General features: G+C 48.0%; 1 protein-coding gene and 1 non-coding gene across 4 annotated transcripts in view; one reads left to right on the top strand and one right to left on the bottom strand.

Annotated features, from left to right (window-relative positions):
• Positions 1-15,062, bottom strand: part of LOC115636587 (zinc finger protein 154-like) — a 658,270-nt gene that overhangs the window by 592,914 nt on the left and 50,294 nt on the right. The window lies entirely within an intron of this gene.
• Positions 9,676-9,748, top strand: TRNAV-AAC. Its single transcript has one exon. It is a non-coding gene; the product is annotated as a tRNA-Val (tRNA).

The raw sequence follows: 15,062 nt of genomic DNA, 5'->3' as shown, positions 1-15,062 counted from the left end.
CAATGGATGAGTTGGGGGTCCTGGGCACATCCAGCCCTGGCAGTGAGATGTTCCCTCCCCTCTTTCTTTATGCTGCTGTTGTTATTTCATGGATTGTCTGGGGTGGGGAAAAAGCTGAGTTCACTCCAGATGGAGGGTAAAAAGGACCTTGAAAATCTCAGGACCCAACCCCTGCTACCAGGATCATCAAGGTGCTGGGGATTTGAGTAGGAAAGGGAATGTGTGAATTGTCAAGGTGGGGAATGAATAACAATCTACAACAAGATCTACCTCATTAACCACCAACACAGGCTAATCCTGCTGCAGATAGAAGGGAAACTGGGAGTGATTCTTTGCTGTTCAGCCATGGAAACAGTGACTCATTTGCACTGCAGTGAATGTGCTGGGGAAAGCTGGACTTCACAGGAAGGTGGAAACACCTAGAACTCCCCACCTCACTTCTATCACCAGGGTGAGGTGTTGAGCTGCTCACAGCGTCCCCCACCATGATCTTGCAGCAGGGGATTGCAGCACCCCCCCACCCAATGCAGGTGAGAGGGCTGAGTGTATCTCTGCACCCTGAGACCAGGGCACAAAGTTTCTCTGCTCCACCCATAGAATCTGGCCCTGTTGCAAAGTGACCCCTATGAACAAGTAACCTCCAGGAGAGCAGGACTTGCCCTCAGAGAGGGGAATGGGCTTCTCGTGAAGCTTATAGGTCACTGGATGCAGAGGAAACAGGATGGCTCTGAGTGTAACCCATAGCAAACCCAGCCCAGCTGGGGATGTAGCTCAGTGATAGAGCATATGCTTTGCATGTACGAGGCCCTGCGTTCAATCTCCAGGTTCATTTTTTCACCTTGCTTTACTCATGCCCAGAGGGGATGTGGCCCAGCAATCTCCCTGCACCAGGGTACGTCTACACTATGGGATTATTCCGATTTTACATAAACCGGTTTTGTAAAACAGATTGTATAAAGTCGAGTGCACGCTGCCACACTAAACACATTAATTCGGCAGTGTGCATCCATGTACCGAGGCTATTGTCGATTTCCGGAGCGTTGCACTGTGGGTAGTTATCCCATAGCTATCCCATAGTTCCCGCAGTCTTCCCCGCCCATTGGAATTCTGTGTTGAGATCCCAATGCCTGATGGGGCAAAAACAGTGTCACAGGTGATTCTGGGTAAATGTCGTCACTCATTCCTTCCTCCGTGAAAGCAATGGCAGGCAATCATTTCACGCCCTTTTTCCCTGGATTGCCCTGGCAGACACCATAGCATGGCAACCATAGAGCCCGTTTTGGCTTTTGTCACTGTCACCATATGTGTACTGGATGCTGCTGACAGAGGCGGTATTGCAGTACTACACAGCAGCATTCATTTGCTATTACAAGGTAGCAGAGATAGTTACCAGTCGTTCTGTGCCATCTGCTGTGCTATTGTAAATTGGCAATGCGATGATGGTTATCAGTTGTTCTGTACCGTCTGCTGCTGTCATGGGTGCTCCTGGCTGGCCTTAGCTGAGGTTGGCCGGGGGTGCAAAGACAAAAATGGGAATGACTCCCCGAGTCAATTCCTCCTTTATGGTTTATCTAAAAACAGAGTCAGTCCTGCCTAGAATATGGGGCAAGTGTACTAGAGAACCAGTGTATCAGAGAACCAGAGAGCACAGCTGCTCTGTGTCAGATCCCATAGAAATCATGAGCTGCATGCCATTCACGGGGGGTGCCCGTGCAACAACCCCACCTGTTGATTACCTTCTCCTTCAACCTTTCTGGGCTACTGTGGCAGTGTCCTTCATTTGTGTGATGAAGTAATAAAGAATGCAGGAATAAGAAACACTGACTTTTTAGTGAGATAAAATGAGGGGGTGGCAGCCTCCAGTTGCTATGATAATCCTGGCAGACATTAAACGGTGGGGGGGGGAGAGAACCCCAGCATCCCACTGCTGTGATAGTCCAAGAAGTACAGAATCTTTTCTTTAGACATGAAAGGGGGGGCGTTGATGGAACTCAGCCCCTAGTTGCTATGATGAGGACAGTTACCAGCCATTCTGTACCATCTACCAAGAATGACCGGGAGTCATTCCTATTTTTACCCAGGCGCCCCCAGCCAACCTCACCTGAGGCCAGCCAGGAGCACTCACAGACTGATGATGACAATGGATAGCAGTCATATTGTACCATCTGCCACTGGGGAGAGAAGGAAAGAGGATGCTGCTATTCATTGCCGCAGCACCGCGTCTACCAGCAGCATGCAGTAGACATAGAGTGACATTGAAAAAAGTCAAGAAACAATTTTTTTCCCTTTTCTTTCACGGGGGGAAGGGAGGGTAAATTGACGAGATATACCTTGAAACACCCCGGACAATGTATTTGACCCTACAGGCATTGGGAGCTCAGCTAAGAATGCAAATGCTTTTTGGAGACTGCGGGGACTGTGGGATAGCTGGAGTCCTCAGTACCCCCTCCCTTCCTCCCTCCATGAGCATCTATTTGAGTTTCTGGCTTCCCGTTACACTTGTCACGCAGCACTGTGTAGCCTGTAGATTTTTTTTTCAAACGCTTTGGCATTTCATCTTCTGTAATGGAGAACAGAAGAATAGAACAGATTTGTCTCCCCATACAGCGATCAGATCCACTATCTCGCGTATGGCCCATGCTGGAGCTCTTTTTGGATTTGGGACTGCATCACCACCCATCCTGATCAGAGCTCCACGCTGGGCAAACAGGAAATGAAATTCAAAAGTTCGCGGGGCTTTTCCAGTTTACCTGGCCAGTGCATCCGAGTTCGGATTGCTGTGCAGAGCAGTCACAATGGTGCACTGTGGGATACCACTCGGAGGCCAATACCGTCGATTTGCGGCCACACTAACCCTAATCCAATATGGTAATACTAATTTCAGTGCTTCTCCTCTCGTTGGGGAGGAGTACAGAAACTGATTTAAAGAGTCCTTTATATTGATATAAAGGGCCTCGTTGTGTGGATGGGTGCAGCGTTATATTGGTTTAACGCTGCTAAAATTGGTTTAAACGCGTAGTGTAGACCAGGCCCCAGTTTCAGTCGTGCTCAGTGAGGGGCAAGTGCCAATTGCATGGAAGGTCTCGGGGTGGGGGGTCTTCTGCTCCTAAGTCAACTTGGCACATTTAAGATTCCGACCTGCTGTGCTGCTTGGGACAAGAGTAGATGAGAAGGGCGAATCCTCCAGCACTGGAGGGAGAGATCCCACCTGCTCAGACTGAGAGGCAAGGAAACAGAGGGCAGTCAGTGCTCAGAGAGGAGAGAGGTCAGTGATTTACGACCCCCAGGGGACACTGTCTTTTTGAGTATCAGAGGAGTAGCTGTGTTAGTCAGGATTTGTAAAAAGCGACAGTGTCCTGTGGCACCTTATAGACTAACAGATGTACAGGAGCATAAGCTTTCGTGGGTGAATCCCCACTTCATCAGATGAATGTAGTGAGAATTCTGTGACTGGCTAGCCAACTACAAAAGCAATTTCTCCTCCCTTGATGTGAGCATGACTAGCTTGGTTGGTAGAGCATCAGGTTTTTCATCTGAGGGTCTAGGGTTCAAGTCACTAGTTGGCCAGAAAGACAGTTTTCCCTGTAATAACCCACAAGCTCTTTAGAAGAGTTTTCCTTTCCAGGACTTGGTCTTTCCTAGGACTGGAGAATTGCTAAGGTAGTTCCTATCTTTGAGAAAGAGTGATCTGAGTAACTATAGGCCTGACATCTGTAGTATGTAAAGTCTTGGAAAAAATTTTGAAGGAGAAAGTAGTTAAGAACATTGAGGTCAATGGTAATTGGGACAAAATACAACATGGTTTTACTAAAGGTAGATCGTGCCAAACCAACCTGATCTCCTTCTTTGAGAAAGTGACAGACTATTTAGACACAGCAAATGCGGTAGACCTAATTTACCTCGATTTCAGTAAGGCATTTGACACGGTTCCACATGCGGAATTATTAGTCAAATTGGAAAAGATGGGGATCAATATGAGAATTGAAAGGTGGATAAGGAACTGGTTAAAGGGGAGACTACAACGGGTCATACTGAAGGGTGAACTGTCAGACTGGAAGGAGGTTACTAGTGGAGTTCCTCAAGGATCGGTTCTGGGACCAATCTTATTTAACCTTTTTATTACCGACCTTGGCACAAAAAGCGAGAATGTGCTAATAAAGTTCGCGGATGACATGAAGCTGGGGGGTATTGCTAACACGGAGAAGGACCGGGATATCATACAGAAAGATCTGGACAACCTTGTAAACTGGAGTAATAGTAATAGGATGAAATTTAATAGTGAAAAGTGCAAGGTCATGCACTTAGGGATTAATAATAAGAACTTTAGATATAGATTGGGGATGCATCAGTTGGAAACAACAGAGGAGGAGAAGGACCTTGGGGTATTGGTAGATCACAGGATGACTATGAGCCGCCAATGTGATATGGCTGTTAAAAAAGCTAATGTGGTTTTAGGATGCATTAGGCGAGGTATTTCCAGCAAAGATAAGGAGGTGTTAGTACCGTGAGACCCCACTTGGAATACTGTGTGCAGTTCTGGTCTGCCATGTTTAAGAAGGATGAATTCAAACTGGAACAGGTTCAGAGACGGGCTACTAGGATGATCCAAGGAATGGAAAACCTGTCATATGAAAGGAGACTCAAAGAGCTTGTCTTGTTTAGTCTAGCCAAAAGAAGGCTGAGGGGGTTATGCTTGCTCTTTATAAATATATCAGAGGGATTAATATTAGGGAGGGAGAGGAATTATTTCAGCTTAGTACCAATATAGACACAAGAACGAATGGGTATAAACTGGACACTAGGAAGTTTAGACTTGAAATTAGACGAAGGTTTCTAACCATTAGGGGAGTGAAGTTCTGGAACAGCCTTCCAAGGGGAGTAGTGGGGGCAAAAGACATATCTGGCTTTAAGATTAAGCTTGATAAGTTTATGGAAGGGATGGTATGATGGGAGAGCCTAATTTTGGCAATTGATCTTTGATTATCGCCAGATAAGTATGCCCAGTGGTTGGTGATGGGATGTTGGATGGGATGGGATCTGAGTTACTGCAAAGAATTCTTTCCTGAGTGCTGGCTGGTGAGTCTTGCCCACATGCTCAGGGTTTAGCTGATTGCCATATTTGGGGTCGGGAGGGAATTTTCCTCCAGGGCAGATTGGCAGAGGCCCTGGATGTTTTTCGCCTTCCCCTGCAGTATGGGGCATGGGTCACTTGCTGGTGGATTTTCTGCAGGTTGAGGTCTTCAGACCACAGTCTGAAGACTTCAGTAACTCAGGCATAGGTTAGGGGTTTGTTATAGAAGTGGATGGGTAGGGTTCTGTGGCCTGCTTTGTGCAGGAGGTCGGACTTGATAATCACATTGGTACCTTCTGACCCTAGAATCTATGAATCTATTTACTGCCTGGGTCCGAAGGTGCTACTTCCTCACCGGTCCACTATCCTCACAGTCTGGAGGAAGAAAGGCCTCTGGCCCTGCAGCAAAGCACTGTGTGCTGACTTTTTGAGCAAATGCAGGGCTGGCCAGAGAGACATGTTCCCACTGGGTCCTCCCTGCCAGAAAAAATTGTCCCCACAGAATCCTCCCTGCTGAAAGTCTACAGTAATCAGCTGGTCCCATGGTGTAAGGGCCAGTACTCAGGCCCTGAAATCCAGGTTCAAGTCTCAGTGGAATCTTAGAATCCTTTAGTTGCCAGCTAACCATGTTGGGATTTCCAAAGCTTCAACTTGCTCTCTCAAATGACATGGTAGTCTGTCTTTTGCCCGCTCGCTGTTGTGACTCACAGAAGAGGGGACTTTTGATCCAGGAGCGAGGCCCTCCCTTAGGCTGAGTCTGAACAGACTGCATGAGACAGGTCAGTTTTAGACTCATGTACCACTGCATGAGACAGATCAATTTTATTTTGCTTTGCATAACTGTGATTTCTCCTGGATCTGATATTTAACTAAAAAAAGAATTTCTCTGGCCACCAGATGGAGGAGCAAGATGAGACTAGGGCTGCAAAGGGAGCAAGAGCAGCAAATTTTCTGAATTTTCTTTCCTCTTCTTCTTGACTAGTTTCTTTTCTGCACCAAACTTGCCCCTCTTTGCATGAGCTTAGCTAGCTCAGTTGGTAGACCATCAAACTTTTAATCTGAGAGAGCAGGATTCAAGTCTGTAATCAGATGAAAAGCAAATGTTTACTCCTGGGGTATTCCCTCAAAAAACATATCTTTACAGGGTGTTGTTTAACATCACTTTTTTCCCCCCAGGACTTGGCCTCCCCTAGGAAGGGCTATGTACTGCCTGGGACTGAAGGGGCAACTTCCTCCCATGCCCACTGGCCTCTCAGTCTGAATTAAGAAAGGCCTCTGGGAGCTGAAGCAAACTGCTGCATGCCAACTTGGTGAGCAAATGCAGGGCTGCTCCCATAGGGTCATCCGCACCAGAACTCAGCAGAGGTCTGGGTTTTTTCCTATTGGTCCCATAGTGTAAGGGCAGCACTCAGGACTTTGAATCCTGCAATCTGAGTTGAAGTCTCGTTGGGATCTGAGGACAATTCCTCTGCTACCTAACCCTGCTGGATCTTCCAAGGCTCTATCTTGCATAAGTGGACCTTGTCATTAGCCTACAAAGTTGTGATGCTCAAGACCGATCTTTTGGCTACAGGGAATTTCCTCAGCCATGTGTTTCCCCGTGCTCCACGAGTGCTGCTGAGATTGAACAAGATGGCCGTCCGCCTCTTGTGGGGAAATAGGATGTCCCTACCTAGTCAGGAGACAGGTGGCTTTTCTGCCGTATTAGAAGGGGGTTGAGCCTGGTGGGCTTTGAAGACTTTTACGGCTGTACTTTTTTGTTTTTCAGTTTTCAGTGGGTGGCTGAGCTGGAGGTCAGGTCAGGCCCGAGGGGAATGGCGGGGCAACCACAAAGAACACAACTGACTCTTCCGATATGGCTGTATTTTCTTTTTAACCCACTGGATGAAGCACTGGATATGGGATGGCTGATGGTGGGAGAAGAGGGAGCCCCCCTTCCAGTGTTCTTCTATTCCCACCTTACATCCTACAGGATTTTCAGTGAGTGGCTAGGTGGAAAGTGCTTGCAGGATGGCTTCATCTGCAACAGTGGGCGTCCTCACAGCAGCAGAGGCCACAGCAGCGAGGCCACCTCACCCTTTGGTTCAGTCTGAATAGAGGTCAATGTACCACTGGATGAGACAGGCCAATTTTAGGGAGCTTCTTCTGAAGGAGAGCAGCTGTCCCCAGAACTTACTGACAGGAGCTTTAAAGTATTTGCAAATGTGCACGGCCGGCATGTGCAGAGCAAAAGCTGCCCAGGGGCACTGTGTCAGGCTCTGGCATCACTTGAGACAGTGGACCATCTTCAGCCACCAGGTGACCCAGCATCTAAGGCAGGAATGGGGTGAGGAAGCAAGTCAAACTGAGCAAGGCTGGCAAAAATTCATCTTGCCTTCGTGTGCCCTCACAATGATGCCCTTTTTGAGTGCCAGGGCTGACAAAAACATCTCAGACAGAGAAGCAGCAGGCCAAAAATCAGCATGGGTATTCTATCTGCTACCCAAGATCCATACACCTGGAAATCCTGGATGCTCCATAATTTCAGGCAATGGCACCCTGGCAGTGGGATTGTCTGGCTGTGTAGACTTCCTCCTCAGGCCTTACAGTACCAACACTCCTAGCTACCTTTGAGACACCACTGACTTCCTGAGGAACTACAATCCATTGTTGATCTTCCAGAAAACACCATCTTGGCCACTATGGAGGTAGATGCCCTCTACACCAACATTCCACACAAAGATGGACTACAAGCCATCAGGAACAGTATCTCCGATAATGTCACGGCAAACCTGGTGGCTGAACTTTGTGACTTTGTCCTCAACCATAACTATTTCACATTTGGGGACAATGTATACCTTCAAGTCAGCAGCACTGATATGGGTACTTGCATGGCCCCACAGTATGCCAACATTTTTATGGCTGACTTAGAACAACGCTTCCTCAGCTCCCGACCCCTAATGCCCCTACTCTTCTTGCGCTACACTGATGACATCTACATCATCTGGACCCATGGAAAAGAAAACCCTTGAGGAATTCCACCATGATTTCAACAATTTCCATACCACCATCAACCTCAGCCTGGACCAGTCCACACAAGAGATCCACTTTCTGGACATTACAGTGCTAATAAGCGATGGTCACATAAACACCACGCTATACCGGAAACCTACTGACTGCTATACTAACCTATGTGGCTCCAGTTTTCACCCAGACCACACCACACAATCCATTGTCTACAGCCAAGCTCTAAGATACAAACATTTATGCTTCAAACCCTCAGAGAGAAACACCTACAAGATCTCTATCAAGTGTTCTTACAACTACAGTACCCACTTGCTGAAGTGAAGAAACAGATTGACAGAGCCAGAAGAGTACCCAGTAGTCACCTACTACAGGACAGGCCCAACAAAGAAAGTAACAGAACACCACTAGCCGTCACCTTCAGCCTCCAACTAAAACCTCTCCAGGGTACCATCAAGGATCTACAACCTATTGTGAAGGACGATCCCTCACTGTCACAGATCTTGGGAGACAGGCCAGTCCTTGTTTATAGACAGCCCCCACAACCTGAAGCAAATACTTACCAGCAACCACACAACAAAAACACTAACCCAGGAACCTATCCTTGCAACTAAGCCCATTGCCAACTCTGTCCACATATCTATTCAGGGGACACTATCATAGGACCCAATCACATCAGCCACACTATCAGAGGCTCGTTCACCTGCACATCTACCAAGGTAATATATGCTATTATGTGCCAGCAATGCCCCTCTGCCATGTACATTGGCCAAACCAGACAGTATCCATGTAAAATAATAAATGGACACAAATCACATGTCAAGAATTATAACATTTAAAAATAAGTTGGAGAACACTTCAGTCTCCTGGTCACGCATTTACAGACCTAAAAGTCACAATATTACAACAAAAAAACCTTCATACACAGACTCCCATGAGAGACTGCTGAAGTGGAATTAATTTGCCAGCTGGACACCATTAAATTAGGCTTGAATAAAGACTGCGAGTGGATGGGTTATTACACAAAGTAAAACTATTTCCCCATGTTTATTTGTCCCCCTACTGTTACTCACAACTTCTTGTCAGCTGTTGGAAATGGACCATCCCGATCATCACTACAAAAGGTTTTTTTCTCCTGCTGATAATAGCTCACCTTAACTGCTCACTCTTGTTATAGTGTGTACGGCAACACCCATTTTTTCATGTTCTCTGTGTGTGTATATATATATATCTTCCTGCTGTATTTTCCACTGCATGCATCCGATGAAGTGGGTTTTAGCCCACCAAAACTTATGCTCAAATAAATTTGTTAGTCTCTAAGGTGGCACAAGTACTCCTCTTTCTTTTTGCAGATAAATAAATGGAGGTTAAGTCTATGAATGGCTATTCCCAGGATGGGTAAGGAATGGTGTCCCAAGCCTCTGTTGTCACAGGGTGGCGATGGATGGCAAGAGAGAGATCACTTGATCATTATCTGTTCAGTCCCTCTGGGGCACCTGGCATTGGTCACTGTTGGCAGATAGGATGCGGGGTTGGATGGACCTTTGGTCTGACCCAGTATGGCTATTCTTATGAAGGGAGGGGCAAAGCCCTGTGACAGAGTTTCTGCAGTGTAGTGCTTATCACATTTGCCTAACATGCAAAAGGTCTCTGGTTCAAAACCAGGCAGAAACATAACAGCTTAATTTTCCCAGCTCCTAGTGGCCTGTCCCTGCTGTTGTAGGAGCAACAGTGATTTCTATGCTCACTAGGTCAGTTCTACTTCCCCTGCTCCCACTTTTGTCTCCTCTCCCTCTCTGAATGCCTGTGAAGTGACTTTCCCCCTCTCGCTCCTTCCTGGAATGCTTGTGGGATGAATGGGCTGGTTGAAGAGCAGAAGAGCTCCCAGGTAGACAAGGTGTCTGGGACTCCTATCAGGCAGCACTCACACACCCAGAGCATGGACACTGCCCAAGGTGGAGTGTGACCAACCAGATGCAGCCAAGTCATCTCTAGTCGCAGGTCATTAGGTGCAGGTCCTTAAAAGAGGAAGGGGCCATGTGCTCAGGAGAGCATTCACAAGCTTGTACCTCCAGTGAATGCCCTTTGCCCGGACCGCCTGGCCAGTGGTTCTCTGCATTGTATTTCATTCTGCCTCAGGAAGACTTACCTTCATCACACCATCCATAGCTGCACTGTGGGACACTTACCTTGCAGAATCCTGACATTTTCAGTGCTGTGCTGGTCCTGGGAGTGTGAGTATGTGACTGTGACAGCCTCCCCCCCACACCTTCTTTTGAGCTTAATTGTCAGTATAATAAACGTGTTGCTTTCTGCCAAACTCTGGTGGGTCATTAGTCCACCCTACTCTTACTAGCCGGCCCAATGTTGGGTATCACCTGCGATAAACTCAACCCCTGCAGTATAAAGGGTGGTGAAATGAGCTGAGAAAAAACCTTGGCATCAGCAGGGGAAAGCTAGAGGATCTGGGCCAGTCACCTTTTGAAGCCTTGCAACTTGGTCTCCTCTGCCCTGGGAGGTTGGCCTATGGAAGCCAACTCTTCCTGCTGGTCTCCTCTGGTGACTTGCCAAAGGAGGATGTGAGGCAGGAATGAGGAAAAAGAGGAAAGTCGAGCTGAGGAAGGCAGGGCAGAAGCTAAGCACCTCAGTGCGGCTAAGTGGGGTTAGTGGAGCACCACCATTCATTCTGCAAAGCCTGGGGAGGTGCGGTTGGCTGCTGGGAGGTAGAATCCTGTGCCTGCCTCTTGGCTTCCCAGGGATGGCTACTTGCAGCCCAGGAGAAGAAGGATGGTTCTGGGTGAAAGGAAGACAAGCAAAGATCTGAGAGGAAATTTGGGTGTGGGGTGCGAGCTCTGCGCTGGGGGGGGGGGTGCAGGAGGGGTGGCGCTTACCCCGTGCACTGCAGCTCCCAAAGTGACCAGTACACACAACCCTCCAGCAGTAGCTCCTAGGTGGGCGGGGCCAGGGGGTCACCATGTGCTGCTGCCTGCAGGTGCTGACCCCCGAGCTCCCATTGGCTGCAGTTCCTGGCCAATGGGAGCTGCAGAGTTGGTACTCAGGGAGGGGCAGTGCATGGAGACACTCGGGGATGCTGCGAATGCCAGCCACTTCTGGGAGCGGCACAGAGTGATAGAGGCAAAGTGGGCAGGGAGCCACCTTACTGCTGCTGGCACATCTCTGTACACCCATTGGGGGAGGGGAGCAGAGGGCCTCCATGCGTTGCCTGGGGTAGGGGCAGTGCACAGAGCTGCCTCCCCTCCCGGGTCTATTACAGGAGTAGGGGAGTGGGGTCTTTTGGCCTGCAAGGTGCAGCAGGTCAGACTAGATGATCACACCTGTCCCTTCTGACCTTTAAGGCTCTGAGTCTAAAAGGGAGAAGGAAGTAAAGGAAAAAAAACCAAACCAAACATTGTAATACTAGGATGACTCCACCTGCTCATTGTATAGTCCTGCCCCCTTCTTCTTCCACTGTGTGTTTAATGACCTGCAGGACAAAGATTCTCTCATTCCTTTGCTAAACTGATACAAAGTGACTGACATTAAACCAATTCCCAGCAGAGAAAACATCACATTCCTGCATTGGCTGGGAATTAAACCCAGTTCAACTGCTTGGAAAACAGCTATGCGCACCACTATACCACCAATGCATCTGGCAGAAGTAGCAGTTATGTTTGCCCAATGAGGCTAGACCAGAATTGAGGTGTTTTCCTGCCTGTTAAAATATACTGGATTCTCATCACTAAAAAAACTCACCTCCATCTTCACCTGGGTTTGAACCATCAGGCTTTCAATTAGCCACCAAAGCAGTTAATCACAGACACAGGTAACTACCTACTTTCCAAGCTTGTCTATGAAGCACCTACAGGGGTAAAACTAGCTAATGAGGGAGGTGCAGTGCTGGGGTTATGAGTTCAGGCCTCACCCAGAACATCAGTTTCCATTAGCCATGGAGCTTCCCCCACTTACTTTGTCTAAGTCACATGGAAAATGCCATGCGAGGGTGATGAGAGTAAATTCTAAACTCTGAAATGCAGAGGTGGCCCAGAGATTGGGATAAGGGGTCTGAAGAGAAAATAGCTCTAAGGGTATAAAACCAGACAGTCTCCAGGGGCAGGTACGGTACAACACCTCAGCAGGGAGCCATTTGGGGGAGGGGGTTTCACTCCTTCTGTTCAATGTCCTGAGAGGTATTTGAAGGTGAAGATAACACCATGGCTAACAGGTGACTGGCACGTCCTGGGTTAGAGAAAGGAAGGGACCTGGGTTAATAGTCTGAAGTATTTGTGCTACCATCACTGTTTGACCTCCCTTCAGTTCAGAGCAGGTTTGTACTTTGCTGGGTGGAACACACAGACTCCTGGAGAGCAGGGGCAGCTGTTTCCACGGCAGAGAGCCTGGAACTTAGGAGACTTTCTTGACTTGCTGTTTTGAAGCAATTCAATAAAATAACAGTGGAGCTACAATGTCCAGTCCAAAATTTCAGCCCCCGCCCCCGCTGCAAAAATGCTATTTTAGGATCTAGACAGGAGGCTTCTGGTGCTAGGACACCTGACCAGAGAGCTCAGTGTAGGGTGTAAGAGCTGCTGACTCTGAGAGTCCTGGGCTAAATCCGCTTGCAGGTGGAAGTGTTTGATTTATTTGATGGATAATGAGCACCAACTACCAGGGGAGAAGCCCTGAGGGCCCACTGCCATTCCAGCTGCTGCTGGGCGGGGGCCCAGGGGGCCTTCTGCTGCTCTGGCCACCCCAGGAGTGCTGCTGGGGGCCAAGCTGCAGCTGCTCCCACTGCCCTCAGAACAACTGGTCAAGTGGTCCCCAGGGCCAGCTGCATTGGCCGCTGCTTGGGCAGTCATCAGAGCCAGCAGCTTGGGCAGCCCTGGAGTCAGCCACAATGGCCACTATAGAAATCACAGAGGTTGCAGGAAGTCACAGAATCCATCACTGCCACAACCTCCGTGACAGACACAGATCCCTTCCAATGAGACAAACCCCTCCCTGCTGTGACTGCAGTTCCTGGATGAGAAGAGTAGAAAAGAAAGCGAAGAGAGAAGGAAAAGGAGAGACTCCCTGTCACCTCTCTCCTGCCTTGTATTCTGTAACCCCATTTCACTGGGTTCCCTGTGTTGGTGCCATGGGGGTGACACGAGTTCTGGGGATTTGTGGGGAGGGGAAGGGGGCTCTTCACTTCTCAACATTTCACACAAATTTGTCTTCAGGCTGAAATTTCTCCTGTGGGTCCTCTCAGTCAGAGCTGTACCCCACCCCTGTAGTGGGGCAGGGGGTAATTTTTAGTATTTTTATTTTGAAGCGTTTGGCGTAACTGTGATCTTCTCTTTCCCTAACTATATTGCAATTTGGGGTTTATTTTTATCTTGCCTCCCTTTTGTTCATGTCATTATAATTGTAACAGCAAAGGAATCTGCAGGAGCAAAAACTGACTCAAAACTTTATTTCCTCATCATGCAGGAACATCATACAAACAGCTCACACAGCTGGAATCATAACACAGAAGGCCAGGGGATGGGAGATGCAGGTTTCCAAGTGTTCTGTCTTTCTCAGATGACACATTCGAGCCCCTTGTGTGCCTCCATCCCATATGACCTGCAGGACTTTGGCACATTTAATGTCTCATTCTATGGATAATGTGATTGTAACACAATGTGACTGAAATTAAACCACTTCCAGATGAGGAAACAACAGAAGAGAAAATCCATCATGGCATTGGCTTGGAATCAAACCCAGATCAAATGCTTAGAAGGCACCTATGCACACCACTATACCACCAACACATCTGGCAGGAGTAGCTTTCCTGCAGGCTACGTGTGCTGGCAAAGGGGGTGACACATGACCATGGATTTAGTGGGTAGGGTGGATGGGCTGGAAGTTGCCTGACAGCTGGGAGCAGAGTTAGGATCCCAGAGTGACTGAAAGGGGGCAAAGGTGAAAACAGATCTCATTGGCAGCTGGCCCCACCCCCACCCCTAGGAGAGGGGAACTGAAGGTCCACTTCTATCATGCATTGACTTTGAACCTTGTTTGCAGTGTTGTTGTATCCATATTGGTCCCAGGGGTCCTTTGGGGCACCTGGCATAGGTCACTTTCGGAAGACTGGACAGTGGGCTAGATGAACTGGTCTTACTCAGTGTGGCCGTTCTTACGTTCTAACTGCTGTTTGTGAATGAGACGACCTTTCAGGCTACACAGAACTGAAGAAGTGTGCAGGGTTAGCTCCAAAGCTTGTCTCTTTCACCAACAGAGGTTGGTCCTCTACAAGCTCTTACCCTCACCCGCCTTGTCTCTCTGATTCTGAAAAGTGCTTTCTCTCCACTCCCTTTGGAGAGAAGTTAATTTTTCCCTTTAGGAAACTATCAGGCTGAAGCAACTGTATTGATTGTGACACTAGAATCCAAGATTTAATATTATAAATAAATGAGTCTAAACCTGAGGTTCTGGTTTTCACATTGGTTTTCCTAACTCAGTTCCCAATGCTCTTCTAGAAAGGCCTCCAGGCTGCCTGCCCAGCCCAGCAAAAGTGGCAAGGAAAAAGCCCACAATGCTGCTCTTTCAGGTAGTTGAAGGCTGCTATCAACCCCCCCTCACTCAGTCAGTCCCCAGTCTGTGGCAGTGCATGGGATTCTTCTATCCTATGTACAAGACTCTGCACTTCTCCTTGTTGAACCTCCTCAGATTTCTTTTGGCCCAATCCTCCAATTTGTCTACGTCACTCTGGACCCAAACCCTGTCCTCCAGCACTTGGATTCTTTACATGCTTTCACAGATAGAATGAAAATAAACTCTGTATGGCACAGACAAAACATAACAGTTCTGCAGTGATGGAGAAGGAGGGAATTGCTGAGTCACCTCGTATCCTTCCAGTGTCACAGAGACTGAAATAACACTTTTTTTCCTGCCCCTGTTCCTCTTTATTTAACGATAATCTGAAAAGTGCCCAATATAACTGTTCTTCAGCAAAACCCAGAGCAACATG

This window comes from Gopherus evgoodei, chromosome 1 (genome assembly GCF_007399415.2).
Source record: "Gopherus evgoodei ecotype Sinaloan lineage chromosome 1, rGopEvg1_v1.p, whole genome shotgun sequence".
Lineage (NCBI taxonomy): Eukaryota > Metazoa > Chordata > Testudines > Testudinidae > Gopherus > Gopherus evgoodei.
Note: the sequence above shows the minus strand (reverse complement) of the source record. Positions and strands in the feature narration are given on the sequence as shown.